General features: G+C 47.6%; 1 pseudogene; it reads left to right on the top strand.

Moving 5' to 3' along the window:
• Nucleotides 1–15,606, top strand: part of LOC149578938 (uncharacterized) — a 42,178-nt pseudogene that overhangs the window by 25,405 nt on the left and 1,167 nt on the right.

Raw genomic sequence — 15,606 nt, 5'->3', positions numbered from 1 at the left:
AGGCTTGCGGCAACAACCTCTCCTATATAAGCTATTAGTGTGAGGCTTGCTCTGCATTAGAAATCTGCGATACCACGGACAACTCCCTTAAAAATCGAATTCAATGAAAAATGTGACCAAACAGCCATCCACGACACTATTTTTGGAGCTCGGCCAGATCGGGTCGGCCAGCATGGCTTGTCCAGAACGACTCGGCCAGCATGGTGACTTGGTGACTTGGTGAGAGTACTTGGAACCGTCAAGAACAAAGGCTAATCTTACATGCAAACTCTGCTACTGTGCAAACATAGGTTGCAATTATAGAGAAATTGCAACGCCGTCACAATGGCCCGAGGCCAATGCTCTAGCTACTAAGTCAATTTTCTCTTGCAATCACCATGTCGCCGTTCATAGAGAGATCTCCCCATTCACTTGTGACGATGCACAATCCAAGTGCTAGATGCGAGCTCACCCTTGAAAGGCCGCGTTCCAAGACATCCCAATGACACATTGGAACGACAACCGCTATCAAACCATTCCCAATGTTGTGCCGATCGAGTTGGCACAGAGGTGATCTTAAGGAGCTCCCGCGTAGCAATCGGGAAGTGCTTTCGTACCCTTCTCTCACAAAAACCAATGTTAGCTAAACAAATTTAGAATCCAAGGCTTGTATCCATCGATATCGTCGGCACTGGGTCTATATTCAAAGGCCACAGAGAGGTTCCGATAAGAGAAGCTCCCCTGCTCGCTTGCACAAACATCCCCAAATGCTAGACGCAAGCTCCCGCCCTTAGCATCGCTCTCCAGATCACCGTAATGACACATTGGAACGACAACCGCTGTCGAACAACTCCCAAATTTGTGCTGATGGAGTGAAAAAGAAGAGCAAGATCAGGTCGACGAAAATGGCTAAGCCAGATCAGGTCGCCCAGCATGGCTCGGCCACCATTTTTCACTGAGAGCTTTTGATATTAAAGCTCCCATGTAGCCGTGATAAGTACATCATGACAAATTGCTAGAGTGTCGAGCACCCAAAGCAAATTGCCATTATACCAAGCAACGCCAGAGTGCTAGACAAGGGCTCACGTTTAGATCAAGTTTTAAAATCACCAAAAAGACAAGCCATGGATCGGCAATCGCTGCCTCACATTTTCCAAAATTCAGTCATCGGAAAACATGATCTAAAGGAGAGCTGAGGAAAAGCACTGAGATCGGTTCATGCCCCTTTCATTGATTCAACATCACCATACATCATTTGAAAACCCAACAATCCGATCCGCCTAGACACCAATGTTGAATCAATGAAAGGGGCATGGCAGAGGCTCATGGCAACAACCTCTCCTATATAAGCTATTAGTGCGAGGCTCGCTCTGCATTAGAAATCTGCGATAGCACGGACAATTCCCTTAAAAATCCAATTCAATGAAAAATGTGACCAAATAGCCATCCACGACACCATTTTTGGAGCTTGGCCAGATCGGGTCGGCCAGCATGGCTCGCCCAGAATGGCTTGACTAGCATGGCTCGCCCAGATCGGCTTTCCCAGATCGGCTCGGCCAGCATGGCTCGGCCAGAATTGCTCGGCCAGATCGGGTCGGCCAGCATGGTGACTTGGTGACCTGGTGAGAGTACTTGGAACTATCAAGAACAAAGGCCAATCTTACATGCAAACTCTGCTACTGCGCAAACATAGGTTGCAATTATAGAGAAATTGCAATGCCGTCACAATGGCCCGAGGCCAATGCTCTGACTACTAAGTCAATTTTCTCTTGCAATCGCCATGCCTCGTTCACAGAGAGATCTCCCCATTCACTTGTGATGACGCACAATCCAAGTGCTAGATGCGAGCTCACCCTTGAAAGGCCGCGTTCCAAGACATCCCAATGACACATTGGAATGACAACCGCTGTCAAACCATTCCCAATGTTGTGCCGATCGAGTTGGCACAGAGGCGATCTTAGGGAGCTCCCGTGTAGCAATCGGGAATTGCTTTCATACACTTCTCTCACAAAAACCAATGTTAGCTAAACAAATTTAGAATCCAAGGCTCGTATCCATCGATATTGTCGGCACTGGGTCTATATTCAAAGGCCACAGAGAGGTTCTGATAAGAGAAGCTCCCCTGCTCACTTGCACAAACATCCCCAAATGCTAGACTCAAGCTCCTGCCCTTAGCATCGCTCTCCAGATCACCGCAATGACACATTGGAATGACAACCACTTTCGAACAACTCCCAAAGTTGTGCCGATGGAGTGAGAAAGAAGAGCCAGATAGGGTTGACAAAAATGGCTAAGCCAGATCGAGTCGGCTAGGATGGCTCGCCCAGATCGGGTCGGCCAGCATGGCTCGGCCACCATTTTTCGCTGAGAGCTTTCGATATTAAAGCTCCCATGTAGCCGTGATAAGTACACCATCACAAATTGCTAGAGCGCCGAGCACCCATAGCAAATTCCCATTATACTAAGCAACGTCGGAGTGCTAGGCAAGGGCTCACGTTTAGATCAATTTTTAAAATCACCAAAAAGACACGCCATGGATTGGAAACTGCTGCCTCACCTTTTCAAAAATTGAGTCATCAGAAAACATGATCTAAAGGAGAGCCGAGGAAAAGCACTGAGATCACTTCATGCCCCTTTCATTGATTCAACATCACCATACACCGTTTGAAAACCCAACAATCTGATCTGCCTAGACAGCAATGTTGAATCAATGAAAGGGGCATGGGAGAGGCTCGCGGCAACAACCTCTCCTATATAAGCTATTAGTGTGAGGCTCGCTCTGCATTAGAAATCTGCGATAGCACGAACAACTCCATTAAAAATCCAATTCAATGAAAAATGTGACCAAACAGCCATCCACGACACCGTTTTTAGAGCTCGGCCAGATCGGGTTGGCCAGCATGGCTCGGCTAGAACGGCTCGCTGAGATCGGGTCAGCAAGCATGGCTCGCCCAGATCAAGTCGGCCAGAATGGCTCACCCAGATCGTCTCAGCCAGCATGGCTCAACCAGAATGGCTCACCCAGATCAAGTCGCCCAGCATGGCTCGCCCAGATCGGTTCAGCCAGAATGGCTCGCCCAGATCTACTCGGCCAGCATGGCTCGGCTAGAACGGCTCACCCAGATCGGGTTGGCCAGCATGGCTCGGCCAGAATGGCTCACCTAGATCGGCTCGGCCAGCATGGCTCGCCCAAATCGGCTTGGCCAGGCTGGCTCGCCCACCATTTTTCAAGTACACTACCTCCCCTATATAAGCTATTAATGCAAGGCTTACTCTACATCAAAAATGTACATTCAGTGCACAAGTAAATTAAAACCCAATTCAATGGAAAATGTGACCGAATAGCCATCCATGACCCCATTTTTCATGAGGTTGTCAATGGAGACAAAAGATTGGCATTGGTTAGGCGATTTGATTGCATTAGTCAGGGGGGTAAATTGATCAATTTTTTGAGACTCACTAGAATGGCTCGACGACCATTTTATATCGGAAGCTACCCGATTTGAGAATTATGACTGAAGTAGAATGGCTCGGGTACCCATTTTACAAACTTAAAGAGTCGACTTGGTGGGCCGACCTGGCAGGGTGACTTGATGAACAAACTTAAAGAGTCGACTTGGTGAGAGTACTTGGTGGGCCGACCTGGCAAGGTGACTTGATGAACTAACTTAAAGAGTCAACTTGGTGAGAGTACTCGGTGGCCTGACCTGGTCATGTGACTTAATGAATGAACTTAAAGAGTCGACTTGGTGGGTCAACTTGGTCGGGTGACTTGATGAATGAACTTAAAGAGTCAACTTGGTGAGAGAACTTGGTGGGCTGAGTTGGCGGGGTGAATTGATGAACGAACCTAAAGAGTCAACTTTGTGAGAGTACTTGGTGGGCCGACCTGGCAGGGTAACTTGATGACCGAACTTAAAGGGTCGACTTGGTGAGAGTACTTGGCAGGCTGACCTTGCGGAGCGAATTGATGAACAAACTTAGAGAGTCGACTTTGTGAGAGTACTTGGTGGGGTGACTTGATGAACAAACCTAAAGAGTCGACCTGGTGATTTGATGAATGAACTTAAAGAGTTGACTTGGTGGACCGACCTGGAAGGGTGACTTGATGAACAAACTTAAAGAGTCAACTTGGTGAGAGTACTTGGTGGGCCGACCTAGCGGAGTGACTTGATGAAAAAACTTAAAGAGTCGACTTGGTGAGAGTACTCAGTGGCCTGACCTAGTCACGTGACTTGATGAATGAACTTAATGAGTCGACTTGGTGAGCTGACTTGGTCGGGTGACTTGATCAACGAACTTAAAGAGTCGACTTGGTGGGTCAAACTAGCGGGGTGACTTGGTGAGAGTACTTGGTGGGCTGACCCAATAGGGTGACTTGATGAACGAACTTAGAGAGTCGACTTTGTGAGAGTACTTGGTGGGTCAAATTGGCAGGGTGACATGATGAACCAACTTAAAGAGTCGACTTGGTGGGCCGAGCTGGCGGGGTGAATTGATGAACGAACCTAAAGAGTCGACTTTGTGAGAGTACTTGGTGGGCCGACCTAGCGGGGTGACTTAATGATCGAACTTAAAGGGTCGACTTGGTGAGAGTACTTGGCGGGCCGACCTGGCAGAGCGACTTGATGAACGAACTTAAAGAGTCAACTTGGTGAGAGTACTTGGTGGGGTGACTTGATGAACAAACCTAAAGAGTCGACTTGGTGAGAGTACTCGGTGGGCTGACCTGGCGGGGTGACTTGGTGAATAAACCTAAAGAGTCAACTTGGTGAGAGTACTCAGTGGGGTGACCTGGCAGGGTGACTTGATGAACGAACTTAAAGAGTCAACTTGGTGAGAGTAATTTGTGGGCTGACCTAGCGGGGTGACTTGATGAATGAACTTAAAGAGTCGACTTGGTGGGGTAACTTGATGAACGCACTTGAAGGGTCAACTTGGTGGGGTGACTCTATGAACAGACCTAAAGAGTTGACTTTGTGAGAGTACTTGGTGGGGTGACTTGATGAAAAAACTTAAAGAGTCGACTTGGTGAGAGTACTTGGTGGGGTGACTTGATGAGCGCACTTGAAGAATCGACTTGGTTAGAGTACTTGGTGGGGTGACTTGATGAACAGACTCAAAGATTCAACTTGCTGAGAGTACTTAGTGGCTCGACTTGATGAGCAGACTTAAAGAGTCCACTTGGTGAGAGTACTTGGCATGGTGAACTGATGAACGGACTTAAAGAATCAACTTGGTGGGAGTACTTGGTTGGCTGAACTGGTGGGGTGACTTGATGAATGGACATAAAGAGTCGACTTGGTGAGAGTACTTGTACTTGTTTTGGTGACTTGATGAAAAGACTTAAAGAGTCAACTTGGTGGGGTCACTTGATGAAAGGACTTAAAGAGTTGACTTGGTGAGAGTACTTGGTGGGGTGACTTGATGAAAGAACTTAAAGGGTTGACTTGGCGGGGTGACTTGGTGAACAGACCTAAAGAGTTGACTCGGTGAGAGCACTTGGTGGGGTGACTTGATGAACGGACTCAAAGAGTCGACTTGGTGAGAGTACTTGGTGGCTCGACTTGATGAGCAGACTCAAAGAGTCCACTTGGTGAGAGTACTTGGCGAGGTGAACTGATGAACGGACTTAAAGAGTCAACTTGGTGGGAGTACCTGGTGGGGTGACTTGATGAGTGGACATAAAGAGTCGACTTGGTGAGAGTACTTGTTCTGGTGACTTGATGAATGGACTTAAACAGTCGACTTGGTGGGGTGACTTGATGAAAGGACTTAAAGAGTCAACTTGGTGAGAGTACTTGGTGGGGTGACTTGATGAACGCACTTGAAGAATCAACTTGGTTAGAGTACTTGGTGGGGTGACTTGATGAACGGACTCAAAGAGTCAACTTGGTGAAAGTACTTGGTGGCTCGACTTGATGAGCAGACTTAAAGAGTCAACTTAGTGAGAGTACTTGGCGGGGTGAACTGATGAACGGACTTGAAGAGTCGACTTTCTGGGAGTACTTGGTGGGCTGACCTGGTGGGGTGACTTGATGAACAGACTTAAAGAGTCGACTTGGTTAGAGTACTTGTTCTGGTGACTTGATGAATGGACTTGAAGAGTCGACTTGGTGGGGTGACTTGGTGAAAGGACTTAAAGAGTCGACTTGGTGAGAGTACTTGGTGGGGCAACTTGATGAATGGTCTTAAATGGTCGACTTGGCAGGGTGACTTGATCAACACACTTGGTGGGTCGAGTTGGTGGGGTGACCCTATGAACGGACCTAAAGATTTGATCGGGTGAGAGTACTTGGTGGGGTGACTTGATGAACAGAGTTAAAGAGTTGACTTGGTGAGAGTACTTGGTCGGGTGACTTGATGAACGAACTTGAACAATCGACTTGGTTAGAGTACTTGGTGGGGTGACTTGATGAACAAACTTAAAGAGTCAACTTGGTGGGCCGACCTGGCGGGGTGACTTGATGAACGAACTTAGAGAGTCGACTTGGTGAGAGTACTTGGCGACTTGGTGGGCTGACCTGGCTGGGTGACTTGATGAACAAACTTAAAGTGTCCACTTGGTGGGCCGACCTGGCGGGGTGACTTGATGAATGAACCTAAAGAGACGACTTGTTGAGAGTACTTGGTGGGCAGACATAGCAGGGTGATTTGATGAACGAACTTAAAGAGTCAACTTGGTGGGCCGACTTGGCAGAGTGACTTCATCAAAAAACTTAAAGAGTCCACTTGGTGGGCCAACCCTATGGGGTGACTTGATGAACGAACTTAAAGAGTCAACTTGGTGAGAGTAATTTGTGGGCTGACCTGGCGGGGTGACTTGATGAATGAACTGAAAGAGTCAACTTGTTGGGGTGACTTGTTGAACGCACTTGAAGGGTCGACTTGGTGGGGTGACTCTATGAACGGACCTAAAGAGTTGACTTGGTGAATGTACTTGGTGGGGCAACTTTATGAACAGACTTAAAGAGTCGACTTGGTGAGAGTACTTGGTGGGGTGACTTGATGAGAGCACTTGATTAATCGACTTGGTTAGAGTACTTGGTGGGGTGACTTGATGAACGGACTCAAAGATTCGACTTGCTGAGAGTCCTTGGTGGCTCGACTTGATGAGAAAACTTAAAGAGTCCACTTGGTGAGAGTACTTGGCAGGGTGAACTGATGAACGGACTTAAAGAATCAACTTGGTGGGAGTACTCGGTTGGCCAAATTGGTGGGGTGACTTGATGAATCGACATAAAGAGTCGACCTGGTGAGAGGAATTGTACTTGTTCTGGTGACTTGATGAACGAACTTAAAGAGTTGACTTGGTGGGGTCACTTGATGAAAGGACTTAAAGAATTGACTTGGTGAGAGTACTTGGTGGGGTGACTTGATGAAAGAACTTAAAGGGTTGACTTGGCGGGGAGACTTGGTGAACAGACCTAAAGAGTTGACTCGGTGAGAGCACTTGGTGGGGTGACTTGATGAACGGACTCAAAGAGTCGACTTGGTGAGAGTACTTGGTGGCTCGACTTGATGAGTAGACTCAAAGAGTCCACTTGGTGAGAGTACTTGGCGAGGTGAACTAATGAACGGACTTAAAGAGTCAACTTGGTGGGAGTACCTGGTTGGGTGACTTGATGAGCGGACATAAAGAGTCGACTTGGTGAGAGTACTTGTTCTGGTGACTTGACGAATGGACTTAAACAGTCGACTTGGTGGGGTGACTTGATGAAAGGACTTAAAGAGTCAACTTGGTGAGAGTACTTGGTGGGGTGACTTGATGAATGCACTTGAAGAATCAACTTGGTTAGAGTACTTGGTGGGGTGACTTGATGAACGGACTCAAAGAGTCGACTTGGTGAAAGTACTTGGTGGCTCGACTTGATGAGCAGACTTAAAGAGTCAACTTGGTGAGAGTACTTGGCGGGGTGAACTGATGAACAGACTTAAAGAGTCGACTTGCTGGGAGTACTTGGTGGGCTGACCTAGTGGGGTGACTTGATGAACGGACTTAAAGAGTCAACTTGGTTAGAGTAATTGTTCTGGTGACTTGATGAACGAACTTGAAGAGTCAACTTGGTGGGGTGACTTGATGAAAGGAATTAAAGAGTCAACTTGGTGAGAGTACTTGGTGGGGCAACTTGATGAATGGACTTAAATGGTTGACTTGGCAGGGTGACTTGATCAACGCACTTGAAGGGTTGAGTTGGTGGGGTGACCCTATGAACGGACCTAAAGATTTGATCGGGTGAGAGTACTTGATGGGGTGACTTGATGAACAGAGTTAAAGAGTTGACTTGGTGAGAGTACTTGGTCAGGTGACTTGATGAACGAACTTGAACAATTGACTTGGTTAGAGTACTTGGTGGGGTGACTTGATGAACGAACTTAAAGAGTCAACTTGGTGGGCTGACCTGGCGGGGTGACTTCATGAACGAACTTAGAGAGTCGACTTGGTGAGAGTACTTGGTGACTTGGTGGGCCGACCTAGCTGGGTGACTTGATGAACGAACTTAAAGAGTCCACTTGGTGGGTCGACCTGGCGGGGTGACTAGATGAATGAACCTAAAGAGTCGACTTGGTGAGAGTACTTGGTGGGCAGACATAGCGGGGTGATTTGATGAGCGAATTTAAAGAGTCAACTTGGTGGGCCAACTTGGCAGAGTGACTTCATGAACGAACTTAAAGAGTCCACTTGGTGGGCCGACCCTGTGGGGTGACTTGATGAACGAACTTCAAGAGTCAACTTGGTGAGAGTAATTTGTGGGCTGACCTGGCGGGGTGACTTGATGAATGAACTTAAAGAGTCGACTTGGTGGGGTGACTTGATGAACGCACTTGAAGGGTCGACTTGGTGGGGTGACTCTATGAACGAACCTAAAGAGTTGACTTGGTGAGAGTACTTGGTGGGGCGACTTGATGAACAGACTTAAAGAGGCGACTTGGTGAGAGTACTTGGTGGGGTGACTTGATGAGTGCACTTGAAGAATCGACTTGGTTAGAGTACTTGGTGGGGTGACTTGATGAATGGACTCAAAGATTCGACTTGCTGAGAGTACTTGGTGGCTCGACTTGATGAGCAAACTTAAAGAGTTCACTTGGTGAGAGTATTTGGTAGGGTGAACTGATGAACGAACTTAAAGAATCAACTTGGTGGGAGTACACGATTGGCTAAACTGGTGGGGTGACTTGATGAATGGACATAAAGAGTCAACTTGGTGAGAGTACTTGTACTTGTTCTGGTGACTTGATGAACGGACTTAAAGAGTCAACTTGGTGGGGTCACTTGATGAAAGGATTTAAAGAGTTGACTTGGTGAGAGTACTTGGTGGGGTGACTTGATGAAAGAACTTAAAGGGTTGACTTGGCGGGGTGACTTGGTGAACGGACCTAAAGAGTTAACTCGATGAGAGCACTTGGTGGGGTGACTTGATGAACGGACTCAAAGAGTCAACTTGGTGAGAGTACTTGGTGGCTCGACTTGATGAGCAGACTCAAAGAGTCCAGTTGGTGAGAGTACTTGGTGGGGTTAACTGATGAACGGACTTAAAGAGTTGACTTGGTGAGAGTACTTGTTCTAGTAACTTGATGAACAAACTTAAACAGTCGACTTGGTGGGGTGACTTGATGAAAGGACTTAAAGAGTCGACTTGGTGAGAGTACTTGGTGGGGTGACTTGATGAATGCACTTGAAGAATCGACTTGGTTAGAGTACTTGGTGGGGTGACTTGATGATCGGACTCAAAGAGTCAACTTGGTGAGAGTACTTGGTGGCTCGACTTGATGAGCAGAGTTAAAGAGTCAACTTGGTGAGAGTACTTGGCGGGGTGAACTAATGAACGGACTTAAAGAGTCGACTTGCTGGGAGTACTTGGTGGGCCGACTTGATGAACGAACTTAAAGAGTCTACTTGGTTAGAGTACTTGTTCTAGTGACTTGATGAACGAACTTAAAGAGTCGACTTGGTGAGAGTACTTGGTGGGGCGACTTGATGAACGGACTTAAAGGGTCGACTTGGCAGGGTGACTTTATCAACGCACTTGAAGGGTCGAGTTGGTGGGGTGACTTGATGAACAAACCTAAAGAGTTGACCTGGTGAGAGTACTTCGTGGGGTGACTTGATGAACAGAGTTAAAGAGTCGACTTGGTGAGAGTACTTGGTCGGGTGACTTGATGAACGCACTTGAAGAATCGACTTGGTTAGAGTACTTGGTGGGGTGACTTGATGAATGAACTTAAAGAGTCGACTTGGTGGGCCGACCTGGCGTGGTGACTTGATGAATGAACTTAGAGTTTCGACTTGATGAGAGTACTTGGTGACTTGGTGGGCCAACCTATCCGGGTGACTTGATGAACGAACTTAAAGAGTCCACTTGGTGGGACGACCTAGCAGGGTGACTTGATGAATGAACATAAAGAGTTGACTTGGTGAGAGTACTTGGTGGGCAGACATAGTGGGGTGATTTGATGAACAAACTTGAAGAGTCGACATAGTGAGAGTACTTTGTAGGGTGACTTGATGAATGAACCTAAAGAGTCGACTTGGTGGGCCGACTTGGCAGGGTGACTTGATGAACGAACTTAAAGAGTCGACTTGGTGGGCTGACCTGGCAGGGTGACTTGATGAACAAACTTAATGAGTCAACTTGGTGAGAGTACTTGGTGGGCTGACCTGGCAAGGTGACTTGATGGACTAACTTAAAGAGTCGACTTGGTGAGAGTACTCGGTGGGCTGACCTGGTCACGTGACTTGATGAACGAACTTAAAGAGTCGACTTTGTGGGCTGACTTGGCCAGGTGACTTGATGAATGAACTTAAAGAGTCAACTTGGTGGGTTGACCTAGCGATGCGACTTGGTGAGAGTACTTGGTGGGCTAACCTGGTAGGGTGACTCGATGAACAAACCTAGAGAGTCGACTTTACGAGAGTACTTGGTGGGTCAAACTGGCGGGGTGACTTAATGAACGAACTTAAAGAGTTCACTTTGTGAGAGTACTTGGTGGGCCGACCTGGCTGGGTGACTTGATGACCAAACTTAAAGGGTCAACTTGGTGAGAGTACTTGGTGGGCCGACCTGGCAGAGCGACTTGATGAACGAACTTAAAGAGTCGACATTGTGAGAGTACTTGGTGGGGTGACTTGATGAACAAACCTAAAGAGTCGACCTGGTGAGAGTACTTGGTGGGCTGACCTGGTGAGAGTACTTGGTGGGCTGACCTGGCAGGGTGGCTTGATGAGAAAACTTGAAGAGTCAACTTGGTGAGAGTACTTGGTGGGCTGACCTGGCGGGGTGACTTGATGAACGAACTTAAAGAGTCGCCCTTGTGGGCCAACTTGGCAGAGTGACTTCATGAACGAACTTAAAGAGTCCACTTGGTGGGCCGACCTGGCGGGGTGACTTGATGAACGAACTTAAACAGTCGACTTGGTGAGAGTAATTTGTGGGCTAACCTGACAGGGTGACTTGATGAATTAACTTAAAGAGTCGACTTGGTGGGTTGACTTGATGAACGCACTTGAAGGGTCAACTTGGTGGGGTGACTCTATGAACGGACCTAAAGAGTTGACTTGGTGAGAGCTTTTGGTGGGGTGACTTGATGAACAGACTCAAAGAGTCAACTTGGTGAGAGTACTTGGTGGCTCGACTTGATGAGCGCACTTGAAGAATTGACTTGGTTAGAGTACTTGGTGGGGTGACTTGATGAACGGACTCAAAGAGTTGACTTGCTTAGAGTACTTGGTGGCTCGACTTGATGAGCAGTCTTAAAGAGTCCACTTTGTGAGAGTACTTGGCGGGGTGAACTGATGAACGGACTTAAAGAATCGACTTGGTGGGAGTACTTGGTTGGCCGAACTGGTGGGGTGACTTGATGAACGAACATAAAGAGTCAACTTGTTGAGAGTAATTGTACTTGTTCTGGTGACTTGATGAAAAGACTTAAAGAGTAGACTTGGTGGGGTGACTTGATGAAATGACTTAAAGAGTTGACTTGGTGAGAGTACTTGGTGAACAAACTTAAAGATTCATCTTGGTGGGCCGACCTGGCGGGGTGACTTGATGAATGAACTTAGAGAGTCGACTTGGTGAGAGTAGTTGGTGACTTGGTTGGCCGACCTGGCCAGGTGACTTGATGAAAGAACTTAAAGAGTCGACTTGGTGAGAGTACTCGGTGGGCTGACCTGGCCATGTGACTTGATGAACAAACTTAAAGAGTCAACTTGGTGGGCCAACTTGGCTGGGTGACTTGATGAACGAACTTAAAGAGTCAACTTGGTGGGTCAAACTAGCGGGGTGACTTGGTGAGAGTACTTGGTGGGCTGACCTGGCAGGGTGACTTGATGGATGAACTTAGAGAGTCAACTTTGTGAGAGTACTTGGTGGGTTGAACTGGCAAGGTGACTTGATGAACAAGCTTAAAGAGTCGACCTAGTGATAGAACTTGGTGGGCCAAACTGGTCGGTTGAATTGATGAATGAACCTAAAGAGTTAAATTTGTGAGAGTACTTGGTGGGCTGACCTTGTGGGTTGACTTGATGACCGAACTTAAAGGGTCAACTTGGTGAGAGTACTTGGTGGGCTGACCTGGCAGAGTGACTTGATGAATGAACTTAAAGAGTCAACTTGGTGAGAGTACTTGGTGGGGTGACTTGATGAACAAACTTAAAGAGTCGACTTGGTGAGAGTACTCAGTGGGCCGACTTGGCCGGGTGACTTGGTGAGCAAACTTAAAGAGTCGACTTGGTGAGAGTAGTTGGTGGGCTGACCTGGCGGGGTGACTTGATGAACAAACTTAAAGAGTCGACTTGGTGGGCCGACTTGGCAGAGTGAGTTCATGAACGAACTTAAAGAGTCCACTTGCTGGGCCGACCTGGCGGGGTGACTTAATGAACGAACTTAAAGAGCCGACTTGGTGAGAGTAATTTGTGGGCTGACCTGGCGGGGTGACTTGATGAAATAACTTAAAGAGTCAACTTGGTGGGGTGACTTGATGAACGCACTTGAAGGGTCAACTTGGTGCGGTGACTCTATGAACGGACCTAAAGAGTTGACTTGGTGAGAGTACTTGGTGGGGTGACTTGATGAAAGGACTTAAAGAGTCGACTTGGTGAGAGTACTTGGTGGGGCGACTTGATGAACACACTTGAAGAATTGACTTGGTTAGAGTACTTGGTGGGGTGACTTGATGAATGAACTCAAAGAGTTGACTTGGTGAGTGTTCTTGGTGGCTCGACCTGATGAGCAGACTTAAAGAGTCAACTTGGTGAGAGTGGGCCTAACGGGGTGAGGTGGTGAGTGGACCTAACGGGGTGAGTTGGTGGGGTGACTTGGTGAGTGTAATTAGAGAACCAATGTGGTGAGGCAACTCGGCGAGTTGGTTCGTTGAGATGACATGGTGAGCTGACCTTGCGAGCGAACTTAAAGAGTCAACTTGGCAACATACTCGAGTCGACTTGGTGAGGCAACCTGGTGAGCAGGCTCAAAGAGTGAACATGGTGAGACGACTCATGGTGAGGAGCTATCCTTGAGGCAACTTGGTGGACCTACTTGATTAGTCGACTTGGTCAGCCGACCTAACGAGATGACACTGTGAGTGGGCTTAAAGAGGCAATGACTTGGTGGGGTAACTCAGCAAGCCAACTTATCAAGGTGAGATGGTGAGTCAACTTGGTGAGCTGACTTGGTGGGCACACTTAAAGAGTCAACTTCGTGAGGTGACTCGGTGAGTTAGCTCGCTGATGCAACTTGGGCGGGCTGACCTAGCGAGCGAACTTAAAGAGGCGACTTGGGCGGGCTGACCTAGTGAGCAAACTTAAAGAGTTGACTTGGCAACATACTTGAACAATTGACTTGGTGAGCTGACATGGTGAGTGGCCTTAGAGAAGCAACTTGGTGGGGCAACTTGGTGAGCACACTTGCTGGGGCAAGGTGGTAAAATGACTAGGTGATTCGACTTGGTGAGCTAACTTAGGGAGCTGACTTGGTGAGTGAACTTAAGGGGTCAACTTGGTGAGGCAACCTGAATAGTCGACTTGGTGAGCTAACTTGGGGAGCTGACATGGTGAGCGGTCCTAAAGAAGAGGCGACCTGGTGGGGCAACCTGGTGAGGCGAGACGGTAAGTCACCTTGGTGAGCCGGCTTGACGAGCTATGAGCGGACTTAAAGAGTCAATTCTTGATTTGGCAAAGACCACATGGTCAGATGACTTGATGAGCTGACCTGAATAGCAAAATTGGCAAGCAAACTTATAGAATTGACTTGCTATCCCCAGCCAGGATCGCATGCCTGGGTCGACCCAACTTGGGTCACCCGACTTCGTCGCCCCAGCCTCGAGCGACCTGACTGGGTCGCCAGAGTGGATCGACGAGGGGAAAAAATAAAAAATAAAAAATCATGGGAGCCCCTGTACAGCCAAAAGTGCTAAATTTTGGGCATTACAAAAAAAAAAAAAACAAGTTACCCACTTTTGGATCATGCACAAGTTTCAGTTCACGTATTGCCGAGTTGACTCGAGGCGTTACGCCTAGCTAGCCAGATTTGAGGTAGGGTAGCTGATTTGAGAATTTTCTTTATAAAAAGAGATCATGATAGGCCCCATAAGGCAAAAAAAAATGAAATTTTGGATCATGTACATGGCTCGGGGCACTTAGAATCAAGTCGAGCACGGTGACATGAGTCGTGCGAAAAATTTGGAGACGACTCGAGTCGGGGCATCCGACTCTATCCGAGTTCAAAACTTTGGGACTTGACAAAAACATGACTTGGGGCACATAGAATCAAGTCAAGCACGGTGACATGAGTGGTTTGAAAAAATTGCAGGCGATTAAGGCTCGAGGTGATTTGAGTCAGGGTTGCTGACATGATTCGGGTTGAAATCTTTGGGTGTTAACCAAAGAAGGAAGAAGTTAACCACTTTTGGATCACGTACATGACTCGGGGCACCAAGTCGAGCATGATAACATGAGTCTTGCAAAAAAATTGGAGGTGGTTAAGGCTCGACGCGATATGAGTCGGGGTTGCTGACAGAATTTGGGTTGAAAACTTTTGTCACTAACCCAAAAAAAGAGTTGACCGCCTTTGGATCACACACATGACTCGACGCACTTAGAATCATATCGAGCACGGTGACATGAGTCGTGCAAAAAAATCGGAGGTAGTTAAGGCTCGACGCGATTCGAGTCGGGGTTCAGGTAGTTGGGGCGATTCGTGTCGGGGTTGCCGACACGGTTCGAGTTGAAAACTTTGGGCATTAACCCCAAAAAAAAAAAAGTTGACCTCTTTTGGACCACGTACATGACTCGGGGCACTTAGAATCAACTCGAGCACGGTGACATGGGTTGTGCAAAAAATTTGGAGGTGATTCGAGTTGGGGTAGCCAACTCGATTTGAGTTCAAAACTTTGGGCAGCCCTGAATGTGGCACTTGGGAGATTTTTTCACCCCGGCAGAAATTGCAAAACCCCACCTTTCGAGGATTCGGCACTTGGGAAATTTCTTCTCCCTCGCGAAAATTTTCACAAAACCCCACCCGCTCAAAATTTGACACCTCAGAGAGTTTTCCTACCCTCGCAAAAAATTGCAAACCCCACCCACCCAAAATTTGGAACTTGGAAGATTTTCCCGCACTCGCACAAATTGCA

This window comes from Cupressus sempervirens, chromosome 1 (genome assembly GCF_028749045.1).
Source record: "Cupressus sempervirens isolate cs-2001-9-10 chromosome 1, ASM2874904v1, whole genome shotgun sequence".
Lineage (NCBI taxonomy): Eukaryota > Viridiplantae > Streptophyta > Pinopsida > Cupressales > Cupressaceae > Cupressus > Cupressus sempervirens.
Note: the sequence above shows the minus strand (reverse complement) of the source record. Positions and strands in the feature narration are given on the sequence as shown.